The sequence below is a fragment of the Heloderma suspectum genome, chromosome 1 (assembly GCF_057233095.1).
Source record: "Heloderma suspectum isolate Gila_16-S chromosome 1, 16-S_ref, whole genome shotgun sequence".
Taxonomy (NCBI): Eukaryota; Metazoa; Chordata; class Lepidosauria; order Squamata; family Helodermatidae; genus Heloderma; species Heloderma suspectum.
In genome coordinates, this window is record NC_139458.1 from 12001286 (window position 1) to 12022449 (window position 21164).

General features: G+C 44.1%; 1 pseudogene; it reads left to right on the top strand.

Annotated features, from left to right (window-relative positions):
• The first annotated feature begins 3236 nt into the window (after window positions 1–3236).
• LOC146356910 (uncharacterized) lies at window positions 3237–5834 on the top strand (annotated as a pseudogene).
• The last annotated feature ends 15330 nt before the right edge of the window (window positions 5835–21164 follow it).

A 21164-nucleotide genomic window follows, 5' to 3' on the forward strand; every position in this document is an offset into this window, starting at 1 on the left:
CGGACTCACATATACAAAGTTGTAGATGGAATACGACTTTTTAAAATCTTCCATCCAGGAAAGCAGAGGGCATGCTCTGTACTCTCAGGGCTGTAAATGATTTTCTTAGGGGAGGAACAGTGAGCAGGGTGCAGTAGCGCTCCAAGCCATACATTGTTTTATGCAGGGGATACCAGGTCAAGTCCCCTTCATGGATCACTGCCTTGTTGTGGCGAAGGGGCTTGCGTAACTCAGTGAAGCCATAAGCTATGCCGTGCAGGGCCACCCAAGACGGACAGGTCATGGCAGAGAGGTCTGACAAAATATGGTCCGCTGGAGAAGGAAATGGCAACCCACTCCAGTATTCTTGCCAAGAAAACCCCATGGAACGTATCACAAGGCTAAAACATATGACGCCAGAAGATGAGCCCCTCAGGTCAGAAGGTGTCCAATATACTACTGGGGAAGAGCAGAGGGTATTTCCAAGTAGCGCCAGAAAGAGTGAAGCGGCTGGGCCAAAGCCGAAAGGACACTCAGCTGTGGATGTGTCTGGTGGTGAAAAGAAAATCCGATGCTGTAAAGAACAATATTGTTTAGGAACCTGGGATGTCAGATCAATGAATCAAGGTAAGCTGGAGGTGGTCAAACATGAGATGGCAAGATTGAACATCGACATCTTGGGAATCAGCGAACTAAAATGGACAGGCATGGGTGAATTTAATTCAGGTGACCATCATATCTACTATTGTGGGCAAGAATCCCTTAGAAGAAATGGAGTAGCACTCATAGTCAACAAAAGGGTGGGAAAAGCAGTACTGGGATACAATCTTAAAAACGACAGAATGATCTCAGTACGAATCCAAGGCAAACCATTCAACATCACAGTAATTCAAGTCTATGCCCCAACCACTGAGGCCGAAGAAGCTGAGGTTGATCGGTTCTATGAAGACCTACAACACCTTCTAGAACTAACACCAAAAAAAGATGTCCTCTTCATCATAGGGGATTGGAATGCTAAAGTAGGAAGTCAAGAAATCACTGGGATAACAGGCAGGCATGGCCTTGGTGTACAAAATGAAGCAGGACAAAAGCTAATAGAGTTTTGCCAAGAGAACACGCTGATCATAGCAAACACTCTTTTCCAACAGCACAAGAGACGACTCTACACATGGACATCACCAGATGGTCAATATCGAAATCAGATTGATTATGTCCTTTGCAGCCAAAGATGGAGAAGCTCTATACAGTCAGTCAAAACAAGACCTGGAGCTGACTGTGGCTCAGATCATGAGCTTCTTGTTGCAAAATTTCGGCTTAAATTGAAGAACGTCGGGAAAACCACTAAACCATTCAGGTATGACCTCAATCATATCCCTCATGAATATACAGTGGAGGTGAGGAATAGATTTCAGGGATTAGACCTGATAGACAGAGTGCCTGAGGAACTATGGACAGAGGTCAGTAATACTGTTCAGGAGGCAGCAGCCAATCCATCCCAAAGAAAAAGAAATGCAAGAAAGCCAAGTGGCTGTCTGAGGCTTTACAAGTAGCTGAGGAAAGAAGGGAAGTGAAAAGCAAGGGAGAAAGGGGAACATATATCCAACTGAATGCAGAGTTCCAGAGAATAGCAAGGAGAGACAAGAAGGCCTTCTTAAATGAACAATGCCAAGAAATCGAGGAAAACAACAGAATGGGAAAGACTAGAGACCTCTTCAAGAAAATCGGAGATCTCAAGGGAACGTTTTGTGCAAAGACGGGCATGATAAAGGACAAAGAAGGCAGGGACCTAACAGAAGCAGATGAGATTAAGAAGAGGTGGAAAGAATACACAGAAGAACTATACAGGAAAGATCTGAATGTCCCTGGTAGCCATGATAGTGCGGTCACTGAACTTGAGCCGGACATCCTCGAGAGTGAAGTCAAGTGGGCCTTAGGAAGCATTAGTAACAACAAAGCTAGCGGAGATGACAGTATTCCAGCTGAGCTATTTAAAATCCTAAAAGATGATGCTGTTAAAGTGCTGCATTCAATATGCCAACAAATCTGGAACACTCAACAGTGGCCACAAGACTGGAAAGACAAGTAAGGCTCAAGGCTTCGCCTGGAATGTATAGGGTGCGTTTTAATATAAAGAATAACAGTAACGAAAGACAAAGCAAACAAATAAACAAATTAATTTACATGCAATTAATAGTATAATATTATTACCAATAAATAAATAAATAAGAATTATAGAAAGAGAAATTGGAAATATACCAAATATATCCATAGGTAAGCGCATTTCATTCAGGGTTCCATTTAAAGCCAGTTGGCAGATCTCCCAACACACAGTGATGCCACCCAAGAAGGGTTTGGGGGGGGGGAAAGGCAAGGGCAAAGCCGTTTGCCCCCCAGCTAAAGCCCCCTGCCCCCCAGCTAAGCGCCACTTCCGTAGGGCCGACTCTTCCTCATCTGACGATGAGGATCAAGACATGGCCCTCATTCTGGCCAGACTGGAGGCTGCTGAACGGGACTTAGGGATCCCTACATTAATCACCCCTGCCAGGCGGGCTCCCCGGACTTCAAGGGTTACTAGAGGGCAAGCTCGCAAGGATCTATTAATATCTATTTCAGAGAGGCTGGCAGCAATCGAGGCTTCCAAGAAGGTCGTCACCGTCACTGGGCAAACAGCATCTGCACCAGCCCCAGCGCTCGCATGCTCATCTTTGGAGCAGCCCCCTCCGGTGCAAGGGTCGCCGGCACCCGTCTCTCTGGCTCCTGCAGTTTTAGACCGCAGCCAGATCCCTGATATGGCAAACAACCTTGGTTCAGGTGAGGTTTCAGTCCCTGGGGGGTCCGTGCCAACGACTGGCTGTAACCAGTTCCCGCCATACGGGTGGTTCCCCTTTTCAGCGGGGATGAGTTGGCCTTTTCACTCCCCAGTAGGGGGCATCCCAGGGTTCCCTCACCCTGGTGTACCACCCCACCGCTTCAGCTCAGGTTACACACTCCCGGCACTAAGCCATGCCACACCGGGTGGGGCCGCCATTACGATGGGCATCCCTGCATCTGCCCAATCCCAGGGGGCCCCCGTCCCTGCTCCAAACCTCTCAGGTGGGGTTTACGGGGGGGAGCACCCGCGGCCCCTCCGGGTGCTGAGCCTTCTTCGGCCGGTGACAGAGTGGCTCCTCAGCACACCCCATCTGCCATGGCTGCCTGCACAGCTGTGTGGCAAGGCCCCGTAGGCAGGAGCTCCGAGGAGCTTGGGGTGGGCAGCAATGACTCTTATGCCCAGGTAGAGAACAGGGCAATCCCGACCGGGGGTACATCCACTCCCCTGGGATATCACCTATTGCCAGCAACAAAAGAGAAAATACTCCGGGGAGAATTTGTTGACATCTTCTCCCTGTTATTCCGTGAGTCTGAAACAAAGGAAGGGGAGAAATCTGGCGATAGGAATCAGGAGAGGGTCAGGCGTAAGAAGGTGTCACGCACTTGGGCAAATTGGCTGCCCGGCTTTTTATTATATATGGGTATCATTCAGCAAAAGCACCCAGAGCGTGGTTGGGTCCTCACTAAGTATTTGGATATTATATATAGGGCCTACACCGAATACGAGGGCGGAGCCTGGCTGGCCTATGACGAATCCTTCCGTATGCGGGCGGCATTTGACCCCACGTTGCGCTGGGACACCAAAGATCAGGATCTTTGGCTGCAGTTTATGACCCCTGCCAGGCCGGGTTTTGGCGAGCGATCTGATAGTGGGCACATACTAGCTAAGCTGACGCCCGCCTCAGCCCCTATGGCTGGGGTGGGACAGCTGGTTCAACATCGCGCTCTCTGTTGGGAGTTTGGTTCCAAAGGTGTCTGCTTTAAAAACCCATGCAGATTTCGCCACGTGTGCTCCATTTGCAGGGGACAACACGCCTTCATTGGCTGCCCAATGAAGCCAAAGGTCAGCGGGGCCCAAATCGTGAATGGCAGGGCGGTAGGAAGCCTGGGGGCAGCACACAACCTCCACCAAAAGGGACCCAGTCCAATTAAGTTGCAGCCCCTACGGCACCTTTTGATGCGCTACCCGCTTCGGAAGGACACCCGCTACTTGGAAGAGGGATTGTCCCTGGGTTTTAGGATTCCGTTTCAGGGCCAACGCCAGGCCCAAATTTGCCGGAAACAGAAATCTATTGCAGGTTTCGAACACCTAGTCTTGGATAAGATCAATAAGGAAGTGGTCGCGGGGCAGGTCACTGATCCATTCTATTCCCCTCCTTTCCCCAACCTCAGGGTCTCCCCTTTGGGCACTGTGCCTAAAAAGGCCGCAGGTGAATACCGGCTGATCCACAACTTGTCCTTCCCCAGGGGGGAGTCTGTGAATGACACCATTCCTGAGCACCTGTGCTCTGTTCACTACACGCCATTTGATGCGGCAGTATCTATGGTGAAGGCACTGGGCCCTGGGGCCCTCATGGGAAAATGCGACATTAAATCCGCATTCCGCCTCTTGCCTATTTCCCCCAATGATTTCGACCTTTTAGGATTCAGTTTTTCTGGTCAGTTCTACGTCGACAGGGCCCTACCCATGGGATGTTCCGTGTCCTGTGCTATGTTTGAGAAGTTCAGTTCCTTTTTGGAATGGGCTCTGATTGATAAAATCGGGTCCCATAGCAATGTGCACTACCTCGATGATTTCCTATTTGCGGGTCCATTTTATTTATTTATTTATTTATTTATTTATTTCTATACCGCCCAATAGCCGAAGCTCTCTGGGCGGTTCACAAAAACTAAAACCAAACAACACACAATAAAACAATTTAAAATATATAGACCATTAAAACCACAATATAACAATACAACCACAATAAAACCTAGCAGCAGTACAGAAGTTTAAAATACAGATTTAAAACAGCAAAGATAAAAATTTAGAAAGCTAAAATGCCTGGGAAAATAAAAAGGTCTTCACCTGGCGCCGAAAGGAGTACAATGTAGGCGCCAGGCGAACCTCACTAGGGAGCTCATTCCAGAGCCGGGGTGCCACAACAGAAAAAGCCCTCCTCCTAGTAGCCACCCGCCTCCATCTGGCACCCCCCAGTGCGCACGGCTAATGTAGGAATTTTCCGCCCTCACAAATGAGCTGGGTGTACCTTTGGCGGGGGAAAAAACCGAGGGCCCTTCCCCCACTATTAAATTTTTGGGCATAGAACTGGACTCCGTGAATCAGTTGTGTAGGCTCCCGGCGGACAAATTACAGGCCCTAAAGGATAGGATACAGCACATGCTTTATTCTAAGAAAGTCACGCTGTTGGCATTGCAGGAAGTTGTTGGGCATCTTAATTTCGCCTGTCGGGTAGTTGCCCCCGGCAGGGCCTTCCTTAGACGCCTTTGTAACGCCATGCGGGGCCTGCGCTTGCTGCGCCATCGCATTCGGGTATCATCAGCCATGAAAGATGATCTTTTTGTGTGGCTGCATTTCCTTAACGCATTCAATGGCGTTTCCTTCTGGAGGAAGGAGTTGCTATTGGAAGCAGAACTTCAGATACATTCAGATTCATCTGGGGCCCTAGGCTTTGGGGTTGTGTTTCGCGATCGATGGTGCCACACACGTTGGCCGGCTGAGTGGTTAGCCCTAGGCGTCGGAAGAGACCTTACTTTCTTAGAGCTCTTTCCAATATATGTTGCCGCGCACCTGTGGGCAGCCCAGCTTGCTAATTCTGTCGTGCATTTTTGGTGCGACAACCAAGCCACTGTCCAGGTCATTAATTCTTTGTCATCACGCAACAGTAGGGTCATGTCCTTGCTTCGGGCTTTCACTCTGCAGTGCCTGCGTTTTAATATTTTATTCCGTGCACGACACATTCCTGGCATGGATAATGCCTTAGCTGATGCATTGTCACGAAACCAGGTGCAACGTTTCCGAGAACTGGCCCCCTGGGCGTGGGCTATTCCGGACACCATGCCAGCCGCTCTGTGGGAAGTTGGCTGGAAGAGGCGGAACAGCCATCCTGCAGTCCTTAGCCCCCAGCACGAGAGTGGCTTACGCCAGGTCAGGTAGGGAGTTCTTTTCATTCCGGGTGGCTGCACATCTTCCGCAGTGCTGGCCAATACCAGTCGATCACCTTCTGCAGTTTTGCGTGCATGCCCCACGGGCGGGGCCTAGCGGCCCGGACCATCGGGGGTAGGCTTGCTGCACTTGCCTTCTGGTCTAAAATGAAGGGTGTAGCAGATAACACCATGGACTTCCAGGTCCGGCAGATGCTTCAGGGCTGGTCCAGGGGGTCCCCAGTGCCTCCTGACCCTAGACGCCCTCTGTCACCAGACATATTGCTGGGCTTGCGGGATCTGTGGCCTTCCTTGTGCAAATCCCCTCAAGAAGCCTTGTTATTTCATGCTGCAGCTCTTACAGCATTCTTTGGGGCATTCCGGATATCGGAGTTGGTGGTGTCCGCTAAGGGCGACCTCTCTGGATGAGCCTTGCAGTTTAATGACTTAGTTTTCTCAGCAGGGAGCCCTTATTCAGCTTAGGAGGTCCAAGACTGACCAGGGGGAAAGGGGCGTCAGCGTGTCCCTGTTTCCAGCCCCCGTGCCGGACCTCTGCCCGGTCACAGCATTGAGGGACTTTCTGAAGGTTCGGGGAAACCTGCCTGGCCCCCTTTTTTGCCATACAGACTCTTCTCCTTTAACCAAATATCAATTTTGGGCGGTCACACAGCGAGCATTAAAGGCGCTGGGTTTGGGTGCTCTTCGTTTCGGCACACATTCCTTCCGGATTGGGGCCGCCTCCACTGCTGCGTCTCTGGGGTTTACACCAGATAAGGTGCAGTCGGTTGGTAGGTGGCGCTCCAAGGCGTATCTGGCATACGTGAGGCCACTGTCGGGCCCTTAGCTTGGGTGGACATTTCCATTCATTACTTTTCTTGTTCTTCTAGATCACTGGAGTGCGAGTGATCCAATGAAAGTGCTGATATGCAGGCACAGTATGGTTTTTTGGGCCGGTCGGAGGGCCTCCTCCAGCTGCGGATCCCAGCTAGGGCTCAGCCGCTATGCCACCATTCAGTGGTTGGGCAGACGTGGGATGCGTTGGGAGCGCCTCCTGCCCACGTTATTCCAGCAAGGGCTGGTGAAGGTTCCCCCACAGATTCTAGTGTTGCACTTAGGGGGGAACGATTTAGGCCTGCTGAAAGGCAAGGCCCTGATTCTTCCAGCTTGGGAGGACTTGCGGGTGATTCGGCGTCGCTGGCTGGGAATCACCATTATCTGGTCCAACATGTTGCCTAGAGTGGTCTGGAGGGATGGCTTGGATCCTCGTGTCATGGATAAGGCCCGTAAAAAAGTCAACAGAGAGATCGGGAACTTCCTGATCAAACAGGGCGACCGGACCATCATCCACCCCGACATTTCTCCTGCTCGGGGGATACTCTACAGGGCGGACGGTGTTCACCTCACTGAACTAGGCAATGATGTCTTTTTGGCTGATCTGCGAAGGGGCATTTGGGAGTATTTACTGCGCAGGTGGGGGGAGAGCAAATAAGCAGAGGCTTGTTGCCCTCCTGTGGCGACTCCGGGCGGGCTCTCCACTGGGGGAGTGGCCAGGTGAGCATTCGCAGGCACCGTTTCAGGTGACTGGTAAGGCCCGAGGCTTCCGGCTCAGGGTTTTGTGGCCCCAGTTGGGAGATACAGCTTACCTTTGAGGCCAACCCTCCTCACCCACTCAGGTTCTGTGGCCCGAGGGGCGGTGACAGGGGAAGGTCTCCCAGCCCAGAACTGGGTATGTCTGATTGGTGGGCGAGGGTGGACGCCTCGCCACAGACAACAAATGCCTCACTCCACACCTGTCATGTTGGTCTCGTTGTGGTGTGCCCGCCAGTGCTTTCTTCACAGATTGTAATCTATCAATAAATGTGGCCCTGTTTATCCCAAATTGATTGGTGTCGTCTCGTCATTTCTCCCCTGTCCACTCGCAATGTCTGTGCTGATATGTGGTCTTGAGGTATTGGATTAACATAACAACTTGGGAACACATTCTGATTCTTGCACAAAACTTTTTTAGGTGCTATTTTCAAAATGGCAGACAATTTTCTTTGGTTCATTTTTTTTCATTAACCACAAAACTAACTTGTGTTTGGTATCAAATTGTAGGTTTTCAGGTCAAGGAGTTCAAAGAATATGTTATTTTAATTGTCGGAGTACTCCTTCCACCATTTTCCAAGATGGTGCTGAAACACTGTCTGATTTTCTTGACAAATGAACACACAAACATGATTTTGGCTTTAAACTATATGTTCTTTGGGTCGAGGAGGTCAACAATGGCATTAATTTTGATGAAATGGCAGTCCTTCTGCCATTTTTAAAAATGGCACCAAACTTTTATTGATATATACGATCATATTTAATGGGATGTCCTCTTTTCAGGTTTGGTGAAATAATATGGAATTATGACTGAAATGGCTGGAACTAGTGCAGTGCCCTGTGGTGTTCTGTTGCAACAAACATCTGAGGACTACTTTGACAAGAAAAAGTTCATCATATGTCAAACGGATTCCAAAGAAAACATAACTTCTACCGAAAATCGACAAAAGGGAGTTTGGGATGTATCCAGAAAATCGACAGAAGAGAGTTCGGGATGCAACCGAAAGACATAGTGCTAAAATGGTTGTAAATGATGAATGCAGACGATCAAATAGTGTACCACTGCAACAATAAGCGGTATTTATTTATTTATCATATGGCACATTCACATCGCGTTACAATAAAAACATAGAGCATAATATGAAATATAAAATATAGACAGGAAGATCACAAACGTATGTCTAGGTTACAGATATAGTTTTTTGCTTCAGTTGTCACAGCCAGAAAATCAGCAAAATCTCCATTGTAGGTTCGGTTTTGACACTCTGTCACTATGTGTTGGATAGTTTGTTTTTCAGTCCCACAATCACAATTTGATGATGTTATTTTGCTCCATTTATAAAGGGCATCTGTATATCTACCATGACCCGTGCGAATTCGGTTCAAGGTTGTCCATATCACATGGGGCTGGTCAAATCCAGGTGGTTTTCCAAGACACAGGGCAAGCTTCGGCATTGTGGAGGACAGTTTCCTAGCCAATTTTGTTTCCACGTGTTGTGGATATTAAAATCATCTTCTAGAAGAGCTTTAGCGGTGGAAATGGCTGGATGTCTCGATCTTAGCCTATTTTGCTCCAAGTAGGTTACGTCATTTAATACTGGTAGCTGGAGATTGTCAATAATCTTCCGATATTCTTGCAAAAGGGCACTCTTTCGTCTTGCATCTGGAGGTGGTATGTGGCTCAAAACAGGCAGCCAGTATGTGGGAATAGGTCGTATCGTCCCACTAACGATGTGCATTGACTCATGCAGTTGTGTATCGCTCTTTCTCGTGTACGGACTATTAAGCCACACTTGGGCACAGTACTCTGCTGCTGAATAAACCAGACTGAGTGCAGTCGTTCTCAGCGTATCCGCTGTCGAGCCCCAGTTAGTGCCGCATAATTTGTGTAGAATGTTATTTCTACTTCTCAGTTTGGCAGCAGTCTTCATAAGGTGTTCTTTAAAAGAAAGTGTCCTATCCAGTGTGACCCCAAGATATTTGGGATGCATGTTATGATTGAGCCGGTTTCCTTTAAATTGAACATTGAGCTCTCTGCCTGCTGATCTGTTACAAAGGTGGAATGTCGCCTTTGTTGGATTGGGCTGTAACCTCCACTTATGAAAATATCCAGTATGTCTAGATCAGAAGTGAGGACATCTTCAGTTGTCTCAAAGGATTTATGTTGTGTGGCTATAGCCCAATCATCCATGTAGCCAAACTTCCTAGACTTTGTGTGTGGTATGTCAGCTATGTATAGATTGAAAAGGAGAGGTGCAAGAACTGACCTTGTGGTAGTCGGTTGTTTAAAATTTTAGGGACGCTGGTATCCTCTCCTATAGTCACAGAGAAAGTTCTTCCAGCAAGCATATTATCAATAAGTCGGGTAGTTTTTCGACATGAGGTTACTTGTATTAATTTATAAAGTAGTCCATGTCTCCACACTGTATCATATGCTGCACTTAAATCTATGAAGGCAACTGACGTTTTTTGCTTCATCTGGTATCCTGCTTCTATATAGGTTGTTAGTGAAAGCAACATAAAAAGTGCTATATAAGAGATACACCATGAAAAAATCACTTAGAAAAATTGCAGACAGCAAATTGTAAGTTACTGAAATGAGTACCGAGGAAGAGTTATCTCAACAGTCATCCAGTACTGGTCCAAATAGAAGGTCAATGTCAAATCCTCATCTACCACCAAGCCAGGAGACACTAGACAATCTCAACTGCATTATATGTGGCTTTGTTAGAGCAAACAATGAAAAAACAAAATACAGAATCAGTACTTCTGATTGAGCAAATACGTTTCTCGCAGCTGCAAGTTTTTCTTAAGAATGGTGTTTTTGACCAAGTAGCAGATCTTAATAGTGATAACCATGTATTTGCAGCAGATTTATATGCTCATCCTAACTGTATACGTGCATACATAAGGCATGAGAAAAGTTTGAAGGAGCAACATGACTGCCAGCCATCACCCAAGTATCAGCTTTTCCAGAAGGCAAATGAAGTTTTAGAGCCATTTCTAAATGGTGGGTGTGGTTTTACCCTAACAGAAATAAAAGAACTGATGGTGAGTGAATAAGATGACACAACCTTGATTTACAACAATGAAGCTAATCCCCCCCCCCCCCCCCGCCAAGAACATACACTGACTGGATTTGATTCTGTCACTCATAATGACTAAATGAACCTTTAATGGACTTTTTGAGTGATATTACTCCTGAAGTTCTGGCTGCCAAAATAAGATCACAAGAGGCTGTTAGGACCACAAGATCGGTATTATGAAAAGCATTGCAAGATGTGGATTTTACATTACAAAATAGACTATGTGATGCTTCTGGGCTCAAGGAGTCATGGCAATCAACAACAATGCCAGATGTCTTCCTCACATTTTTTCATCTGTCTTTAATACTAGCAAATCAAGATTATTACAATGTAAATATTTCTCAAAAGAAAATGAACCAGATGATGATAATTTCGATAACATTTCAGACCAAGATAAAACCACTCTTGTGGATCATGTTGTTCAGTCGTTGAGTCGTGTCTGACTCTTCGTGACCCCATGGATCATAGCACGCCAGGCCTTCCTGTCCTCCGCTCTCTCCTGGAGCGAAATCATTGCAAATGTTTTGTCTCTTCCAAATGTTTTCTGAACTGCATAATGGTCAGAAAAAAAACTCACTATACTTGATGACAGGTCCCACAATATATGATAAATGCCAAAGTAAAGAGTCAGTAACATCTATGAACAAAATAGGTGTTTCATCTAGCTACAATGATGTGATAAGGCGGAGGAATTTGTTATCAGCATATGCTGAAGAATCATGTGCACCGCATAAAACACCATTTCCTAGTCACTTTATCAGAGACAGCTTCACCATAGCAGCTCTTGATAAATTTGATTTCCAAGAAAACGCTTTATTATCAGGGACACATGGCACTCATGATACAGCTCTTGTGCTCTTTCAGGATTGCTCTGGTGGAGTAGCGCCTGACAAGCCACCAATATCAGCAACATGCATAGAGATATGGAGCTGCAGGCTTGTTTCAGACCTGCCATGCCAGAAGGTGAAAAATTAGTACAGGCCAGTCATTCGACCTAGTCTTCCAGAGGACTTCATTGTCTCAGATATGGGTATATGTCTTCCGGTGATGTTGTTGCAAAAGCAGCTATGAATGATTTTCTCATAACGCTTCTTAGGTGTGGACTGTCAAATGAAGAAAAAAACAAAGTTCCAACATGGTGTGGAATTCATACCATAATCTCCAAGGATACAGTTCCATTGTCAAGGGTTGGTTTCTTGCCAGTGATACCACATCCAGTTACTATGTGACTGTGTATACAGCTCTAAAATCTTCCAGAATGTACATGTACAACTTAAAGACCAGCCTGTCTTACTAGTTTTCTGTGACGAAGGGATTTTTCATATTGTGGCAGATATTTTTCTGTCTTGTCCAGAAGAATTCACTGATCTGTATCCCATGGTGGGCATGTTCCATATGACAAAGTAGCATTAAGGTGAGCAGGAAAATACAACAGTGGAAGTGGCATGGATGATGTCCTTACTGAAGCAGACATTTTTGGCAGTAAAACTATCCAGTCAGTACTGAATGGCACTCATTATGTTCGGTCTTTCCAAGGTATGATAATACTATCAGAGGCAATACAAACATTAAGTGAAATGCTTTTTGGTGCAAAGAGGACAAATTAGCATTTGTGGAAGTCATTCTAGAGGTTAAAAAGGTACAGAATGTATTTGACCTAACAGACCAAAAAAAAGCTCACAAAACCAGCAAAACGTAGCACAGCTTGAGAAGCATCTCTCCCCTGAGGATTTTGAATTCAATGCATATTCACCATTGAAAACCATTGTTGTTGCTGACTTTATGCCCCAAGTATGAATGGTTAAGATGTCAGCAATGAAAAACTTTGGAGAAGTTGTTAACAATGTAGTCAAGGGATCAACATCTATATGTTCTCTTCAAGAACTTCATTTTGTTTTCGGCAGCTATTTGCAGCTGTCAGTAAAGGAATGCTAGAGGATAAGAAGAGAATCTACCAGTGGTACAGTAGATCTGGCTGTCATCGAAAACAATACGCCAATACCTGTTCAGCTTGAAAAATTCTGGTCATCTACCTCAAACAAGACAAATCTGCAGAAGCTAGCATGAACAAGATTGCAAGAGGAAGCAGGAAAAGGTGTATTCCCACTGATATCTAGTGGTTCAGTCATTGATGATGAGCTGGAACCTGCAGTTCTATTCACAAGAGAAGGGAGTCATGTTCTTGAACTAAAGAATACATTGGAGGAGGATAACCTTAGAATTGTTCCACATGTAGACTGGGCAGTTTGCAATGGTACAGAGAGAGTTGTGCTTTCAAATGATACTGATGTCATCTTGCTTCTTTGGTTTATGTCCAATTGGGTTTCCAAAGGTATGTCTCAGTTATGGGTACGTTTTAGAACAGGAAAAAATCGTCGCTTCATTCCAGTTCATGTACTCTTCAAAAGGTTAGGTCTACAGCTGTCAAGAGTGGTCATAAAGGCTCATATTCTAACAGCAGATGACGAAATGAGCAAAACTGGGACAAAGCTGGAGTTCTAAGTGCCAAACTAATGAAATATCTTACTGAATTGGGGGAAACACCTGATGACTGTCTTTTTTGTGTGTGTGTAAATACTTTTTATTCTGTTTTTTATCTTTATAAATGAAATAAACAATATCAACAACCCAGTCATTATCTACAGTTTCCAACAGTACAGTATTCTTGAGGACACAGCAATAACGAGAAAGAGAAAGGAAAAAAATCAGAAGAAAAGGAAGAGGAAAGCAAAAGGGGAAAAGAAAAAATATTAAAAAGTTACTTCAAAGGATTACATTTAAACTGCATTACACACAAACTTCAAGTATCATTCTATTTAAAAACTATACCTATATCATTGCCAATATTACACTTCAGTAGAGCATCAGCCTTAAATGTCAGTATCATATCATCAGACTTATAGCAAGGAAGCAAGTATACAATTCATTTCCACTAACCATATATTGCCCTTCAGTTAATATATAATAATAGAGCTTAAAAATTTAGCCACCCAAAGATATTACTAAACAGTCTCATAATAATGAAGGTAATAAAAATAGTAAAAAAAAGAAATTAAAAAGGATAAAAAAATAACAATCACTAATATATTTTATACTATCTATATTTTAGATAATATCATATATATTTTGTTGTTGTTCAGTCGTTCAGTCGTGTCCGACTCTTCGTGACCCCATGGACCATAGCACGCCAGGCCTTCCTGTCCTGCACTCTCTCCCGGAGCGTGCTCAAGTTCATATTCATTGCATCCGTGATGCTATCTAGCCATCTCATCCTCTGCCGTCCCCTTCTCCTTTTGCCTTCAGTCTTTCCCAGCATCAGGGTCTTTTCCAGGGAGTTTTCTCTTCGCATTAGGTGGCCAAAATATTGGAGCTTCAGCTTCATTATCTGTCCTTCCAATGAGCACTCAGGGTTGATTTCCTTTAGGATGGACTGATTTGACCTCCTTGCAGTCCAGGGGACTCGTAAGAGTCTTCTCCAGCACCACAGTTCGAAAGCATCAATTCTTCGGCGCTCAGCCTTCCTTATAGTCCAGCTCTCACAGCCATACATTACTACTGGGAAAACCATAGCTTTGATTAGACGGACCTTTGTCGGCAAGGTGATGTCTCTGCTTCTTACTATGCTGTCTAGGTTTGCCATAGCTTTCCTCCCAAGGAGCAAGCGTCTTTTAATTTCATGGCTACAGTCACCGTCTGCGGTGATCTTGGAGCCCAAGAAAGTAAAATCTGTCACTGCTTCCATTTCTTCCCCTTCTATATGCCAGGAAGTGATGGGGCCAGATGCCATGATCTTAGTTTTTTTAATGTTGAGTTTCAAACCAGCTTTTGCACTCTCCTCTTTCACCCTCAACAAGAGGCTCTTGAGATCCTCTTCGCTTTCTGCCATTAGGGTGGTATCGTCTGCATATCGGAGGTTGTTGATAATTCTCCCGGCAATCTTAATTCCGACCTCTGATTCATCCAACCCGGCATTTCTCATGATGTACTCTGCATATAAGTTAAATAAGCAGGGTGACAATATGCAGCCTTGTCGTACTCCTTTCCCAATTTTGAACCACTCGGTTGTTCCATGTCTGGTTCTTACTGTTGCTTCTTGACCCTCGTACAGGTTTCTCAGGAGACAGGTAAGGTGGTCTGGTACTCCCATCACTTTAAGAATTTGCCACAGTTTGTTGTGATCCACACAATCAAAGGCTTTATATATATATATATATATATATATATATATATATATATATATCATATATATATATATATATATATATATATATGAATGTGTACATATCTATACACGCACAAATAGGATTTTTATATACAGTATACCATACCTAATATAAAATGAAGTAGTAAGAAGGAAACAGGGATGCATATAAACAGTCCTCCGCACTGGCATACTGCCAGGCCCTTGTAGCCTAAACAAATCCGAAGAGCAATCTTGATTGAAGAATTCTCAGCTCATGAAGCTGGAAAAGATGTCTGTGTTTTACTTTGTATGCCAGCTAACCAAGTTTCCGCCAATTCATGATTTAAATTTTTTTTCATCTGGCCAGTGTAATCCAAAAATAGCATAACTTTATCTTGAGCTGGCCCCCCAAAAAGTCCTTTCATTTCTCTTGCCAAGCGCAGAATATAATTTTTTGTAGAGACCCTTGCAAATTGGACTATGACAGTTGCAGTCCCATTAGTGCAATGAACTGCACCTGGAAGGTGGTATGCATCAAGTAAATAATCAGCTGGCAGAACAAGTAGCTCATGCAGAAATTTATCCAGGAATTTAGGCAGGCTTATCCCATCAGACAAATCTTTAATGCCAAGGATATGCAGATTTGCTCTATGAAAATATGCCCCCAGTTGGGAAATTCGAGCAGACAGGATATTATGAGAGGCTTGCACAGTAGTCTCTTGCACAGAAATCTGTTCTTGGAGGGCATTAATCTTCAGTTCCATCTTTTGCTGAGAGCTATTAATTAAATCCACAGCCCCTTGAAGGATAGTAATGGAACCTTGGATTGTATCCAGCCTCTTAGCCTGTTCTGCTAGTTGAAAAGATAACGTTTTTATCAAAGCCAGCAACTCCCCTAAATCTGCATCATTTCTAGCAACCTTTGGCAAGGGAGGAGTTGGGGGGGTTGGCGGTGGTCCCACAGCTTTGTTCTTTCCCTTTGATGCTGCCATCCCCCTCTTCCAAAGACAAAGTAAGTAGATATAGTTACAAACAGTCATTTAAACAGATTTTGCAGGTCCTCAGGTGTTGTTGTTACTTTCAATTCAAAATTACTGACTAAAATTGGCGCTCGTCAGCCCTGAATTCTCCTCACTATGTAGGAGTTTCAAAACAGCTTTGAGTAGGTGACACTCCGGAAAACTAACCGTAGAGTCCAGCCTTTCTGCCGCTTCGCAAAAGGAGTTGTTCTTCCAAGATCTTATCCAGATGGTACTCTAGCTTCCCCTTTTAATTCCAGGGGAAGATGAAAAGGTTTTTCAGCCTTTTAAAAGCTGTTTGAGGGGGCGACCTGCGGAACCTCCACAGAACACTTGCCAGAGAGACATGGCAGCAACTGGAAGTCTGATGACTGTCATTTTGAGGAAGTGGAGAAGTACCTTGTATGTATCTGGAAGCCTCATGCAAAATGTGACACTTTTTGACAGTCAGCGTTCCAGTGAGTATAAAAGATCAGTACCATTCAGTACCCACATCATGCTCTATAAGAGGGCATATCACAAGAGCATTTTATGCAGTGTATGTACTTCTTAGAGTGTTCATCCAAAAGTAGACCCATGTGATTACTGTTGGGAAAATGATAATGATGTCCTACGACCAAAAAAGTTCTTGGACTTCCTGCCAAATTATCTTTTGTGTGTTTGTAACGGTAAGGTTTGTGGTACAATGAGATGACCATGTTGAAACACAGTGGTCCAACGCACAAATTTTTATAAATGTTTTGAAAAAAACCTGCAAAAACACTTATGTTGAAATGCTTTAGTAGTTCTGTATAAATGTGTTTTTATGTTTAAGTAAGTCTTTAGATACATACTGAGAAAAAAGGTAAAAATGTGAACCAACAGTAGTACCTGACGAGTATACAAAATAAAATATACTCAAATATAATTCCTTTTTTTTAATGAATGATCCAGTAAACCATTACTAAACCATAATGTTTTAGCATACATCATGAAAAAATAACCATATAAGCTACACATTCACATTACATGGCTACAGGGATAAAAGTTTGGGCGCCATTTTTTTAAAATGCTGGAAGGACTGCCTCTCCATCAAAATTAATACCATTGTTGACCTCCTTGACCCAAAAAACCCTATAGTTTAAAGCCAAAACTACATTGGTACATTGATTTATCATGGATCACTGCCTTGTTGTGGCGAAGGGGCTTGCGTAACTCAGTGAAGCCATAAGCTATGCCGTGCAGGGCCACCTAAGACGGACAGGTCATGGCAGAGAGTTCTGACAAAATGTGGTCCACAGGAGAAGGAAATGGCAACCCACTCCAGTATTCTTGCCAAGAAAACCCCATGGAACGTATCACAAGGCTAAAAGATATGACGCCAGAAGATGAGCCCCTCAGGTCGGAAGGTATCCAATATACTACTGGGGAAGAGCAGAGGGTATTTCCAAGTAGCGCCAGAAAGAGTGAAGCGGCTGGGCCAAAGCCGAAAGGACACTCAGCTGTAGATGTGTCTGGTGGTGAAAAGAAAATCCGATGCTGTAAAGAACAATATTGTTTAGGAACTTGGAATGTAATCAGGTAAGGAATATTACAGGAATGTAATCAGGTATAATCAGGTACCTTGAATCAAGGTAAGCTGGAGGTGGTCAAACGTGAGATGGCAAGATTGAACATCGACATCTTGAGAATCAGCGAACTAAAATGGACATGCATGGGCAAATTTAATTCAGGTAACCATTACATCTACTACTGTGGGCAAGAATGCCGTAGAAGAAATGGAGTAGCACTCATAGTCAACAAAAGGGTGGGAAAAGCAGTACTGGGGTACAATCTCAAAAACAACAGAATGATCTCAGTACGAATCCAAGGCAAACCATTCAACATCACAGTAATTCAAGTCTATGCCCCAACCACTGAGGCCGAAGAAGCTGAGGTTGATGGGTTCTATGAAGACCTACAACACCTTCTAGAACTAACACCAAAAAAAGATGTCCTCTTCATCCTAGGGGATTGGAATGCTAAAGTAGGAAGTCAAGAAATCACCGGGATAACAGGCAAGCATGGCCTTGGTGTACAAAATGAAGCAGGACAAAGGCTAATAGAGTTTTGCCAAGAGAACACGCTGATCATAGCAAACACTCTTTTCCAACAGCACAAGAGGTGATTCTACACATGGACATCACCAGATGGTCAATATCGAAATCAGATTGATTATGTCCTTTGCAGCCAAAGATGCAGAAGCTCCATACAGTCAGTAAAAACAAGACCTGGAGCTGACTGTGGCTCAGATCATGAGCTGCTTCTTGCAAAATTCCAGCTTAAATTGAAGAACGTAGGGAAAACCACTAAACCATTCAGGTATGACCTAAATCATATCCCTTATGAATAGACAGTGGAGGTGAGGAATAGATTTCAGGGATTAGACCTGATAGACAGAGTGCCTGAGGAACTATGGACGGAGGTCCGTAACATTGTTCAGGAGGCAGCAACGAAATCCATCCCAAAGAAAAAGAAATGCAAGAAAGCCAAGTGGCTGTCTGAGGAGGCTTTACAAGTAGCTGAGGAAAGAAGGGAAGCGAAAAGCAAGGGAGAAAGGGGAACATATATCCAACGGAATGCAGAGTTCCAGAGAGACAAGAAGGCCTTCTTAAATGAACAATGCCAAGAAATCGAAAAAAACAATAGATTGGGAAAGATTAGAGATCTCTTCAAGAAAATTGGAGATCTCAAGGGAACGTTTTGTGCAAAGACGGGCATGATAAAGGACAAAGAAGGCAGGGACCTAACAGAAGCATATGAGATTAAGAAGAGGTGGAATGAATACACAGAAGAACTATACAGGAAAGATCTGAATGTCCCTGATAGCCATGATAGTGCGGTCACTGAACTTGAGCCGGACATCCTCGAAAGTGAAGTCAAGTGGGCCTTAGGAAGCATTAGTAACAACAAAGCTAGCGGAGATGACAGTATTCCAGCCGAGCTATTTAAAATCCTAAAAGATGATGCTGTTAAAGTGCTGCATTCAATATGCCAACAAATTTGGAACACTCAACAATGGCCTCAAGACTGGAAAAGGTCAGTTTACATTCCAATTCCAAAGAAGGGCAACGCCAAAGAGTGTTCAAACTACCGCACAATTGCACTCATTTCACATGCCAGCAAGGTGATGCTCAAAATCCTACAAGCAAGGCTTCAGCAGTATGCGAACCGAGAACTACAGGAAGTACAAGCTGGGTTTCGAAGAGGCAGAGGAACTAGAGATCAAATCGCCAACATTCGCTGCATCATGGAGAAAGCAAGAGAATTCCAGAAAAACATCTATTTCTGCTTCATTGACTACGCTAAAGCCTTTGATTGTGTGGATCACAACAAACTGTGGCAAATTCTTAAAGTGATGGGAGTACCAGATCACCTTACCTGTCTCCTGAGAAACCTGTATGAGGGTCAAGAAGCAACAGTAAGAACCAGACATGGAACAACCGAGTGGTTCAAAATTGGGAAAGGAGTACGACAAGGCTGCATATTGTCACCCTGCTTATTTAACTTATATGCAGAGTACATCATGAGAAATGCCGGGTTGGATGAATCAGAGGTCGGATTTAAGATTGCCGGGAGAATTATCAACAACCTCCGATATGCAGATGATACCACCCTAATGGCAGAAAGCGAAGAGGATCTCAAGAGCCTCTTGTTGAGGGTGAAAGAGGAGAGTGCAAAAGCTGGTTTGAAACTCAACATTAAAAAAACTAAGATCATGGCATCTGGCCCTATCACTTCCTGGCATATAGAAGGGGAAGAAATGGAAGCAGTGACAGATTTTACTTTCTTGGGCTCCAAGATCACCGCAGACGGTGACTGTAGCCATGAAATTAAAAGACGCTTGCTCCTTGGGAGGAAAGCTATGGCAAACCTAGACAGCATAGTAAGAAGCAGAGACATCACCATGCCGACAAAGGGCCGTATAATCAAAGCTATGGTTTTCCCAGTAGTGATGTATGGCTGTGAGAGCTGGACTATAAGGAAGGCTGAGCGCCGAAGAATTGATGCTTTCGAACTGTGGTGCTGGAGAAGACTCTTACGAGTCCCCGGGACTGCAAGGAGGTCAAATCAGTCCATCCTAAAGGAAATCAACCCTGACTGCTCATTGGAAGGACAGATATCGAAGCTGAAGCTCCAATATTTTGGCCACCTAATGCGAAGAGAAAACTCTCTGGAAAAGACCCTGATGCTGGGAAAGACTGAAGGCCAAAGGAGAAGGGGACGGCAGAGGATGAGATGGCTAGATAGCATCACGGATGCAATGAATATGAACTTGAGCACGCTCCGGGAGAGAACGCAGGACAGGAAGGCCTGGCGTGCTATGGTCCATGGGGTCACGAAGAGTCGGACACGAGTGAACAACAACAACAACATTGATTTGTCGAGAAAATGAGACATTCCAGAGCCATCATGGAAAATGGCAGAAGGAGTACTCTGACAATTAACATAATGGTTTCTTTGAGCTCCTTGACCCCCAAAACCTATAATTTGATACCAAACACAAAATAGTTACTTCTGTGGTTGATAAAAATTAGCGACCTAAAGAAAATTGTCCACCATTTTGAAAATAGCTCTTAAACTGTTTGCACAAGAATTAGAATATCTACCCAAGTTATGTTAATCCAATACCTCCTAATCATATATAAACACAGAAAATCTCTGGACCTCAAAATTTTTATGGGAGTATAGTGTAGGGGCCTGGATTAATTTAGGCAAATATATTTTAATGGAACAACTATTTTGGTGAATGCTAGACACTCTTTTAATTACTCTTCTAGTAATTATAACTATTATGTACTTGGGGATTCTTGTAGCTTGCGTTATTATTGCAAAACTTCATTATTTACTACACTTGAGCAATAAATATATTTACTGATAGCAGTTTTGTGTTGTGTGGCTAGAAGATGCTTCAGGGACTTATGTTCCTAACTTGCCACATATAATTTTTCCTCTCAATTAAAGAAGTTGCTTCAATGATTAGCAGTAGAAAAGCACAAACCATAAAGAATCTTGGAACAAGGCAGTTCCTTAACTACTTCAGAACATATGCCATGGTTTATAAGAAAAATAATCAAATCCAGCTATTATGACAATCCTTTCATAACTGCTACTTAAATGTCTGGAACAGCTTCAGATTTTAGTCACAATTTAAATTCCTAATTTATTGCAATGATTTTTTTATCATTCTTTCAAACCCAAGGAATTTCAAGATTGGCTTAAAATTCAAAAATTTAAGATCAGCATTTTAAAAATGTTAAGCCTCATACAGTAACT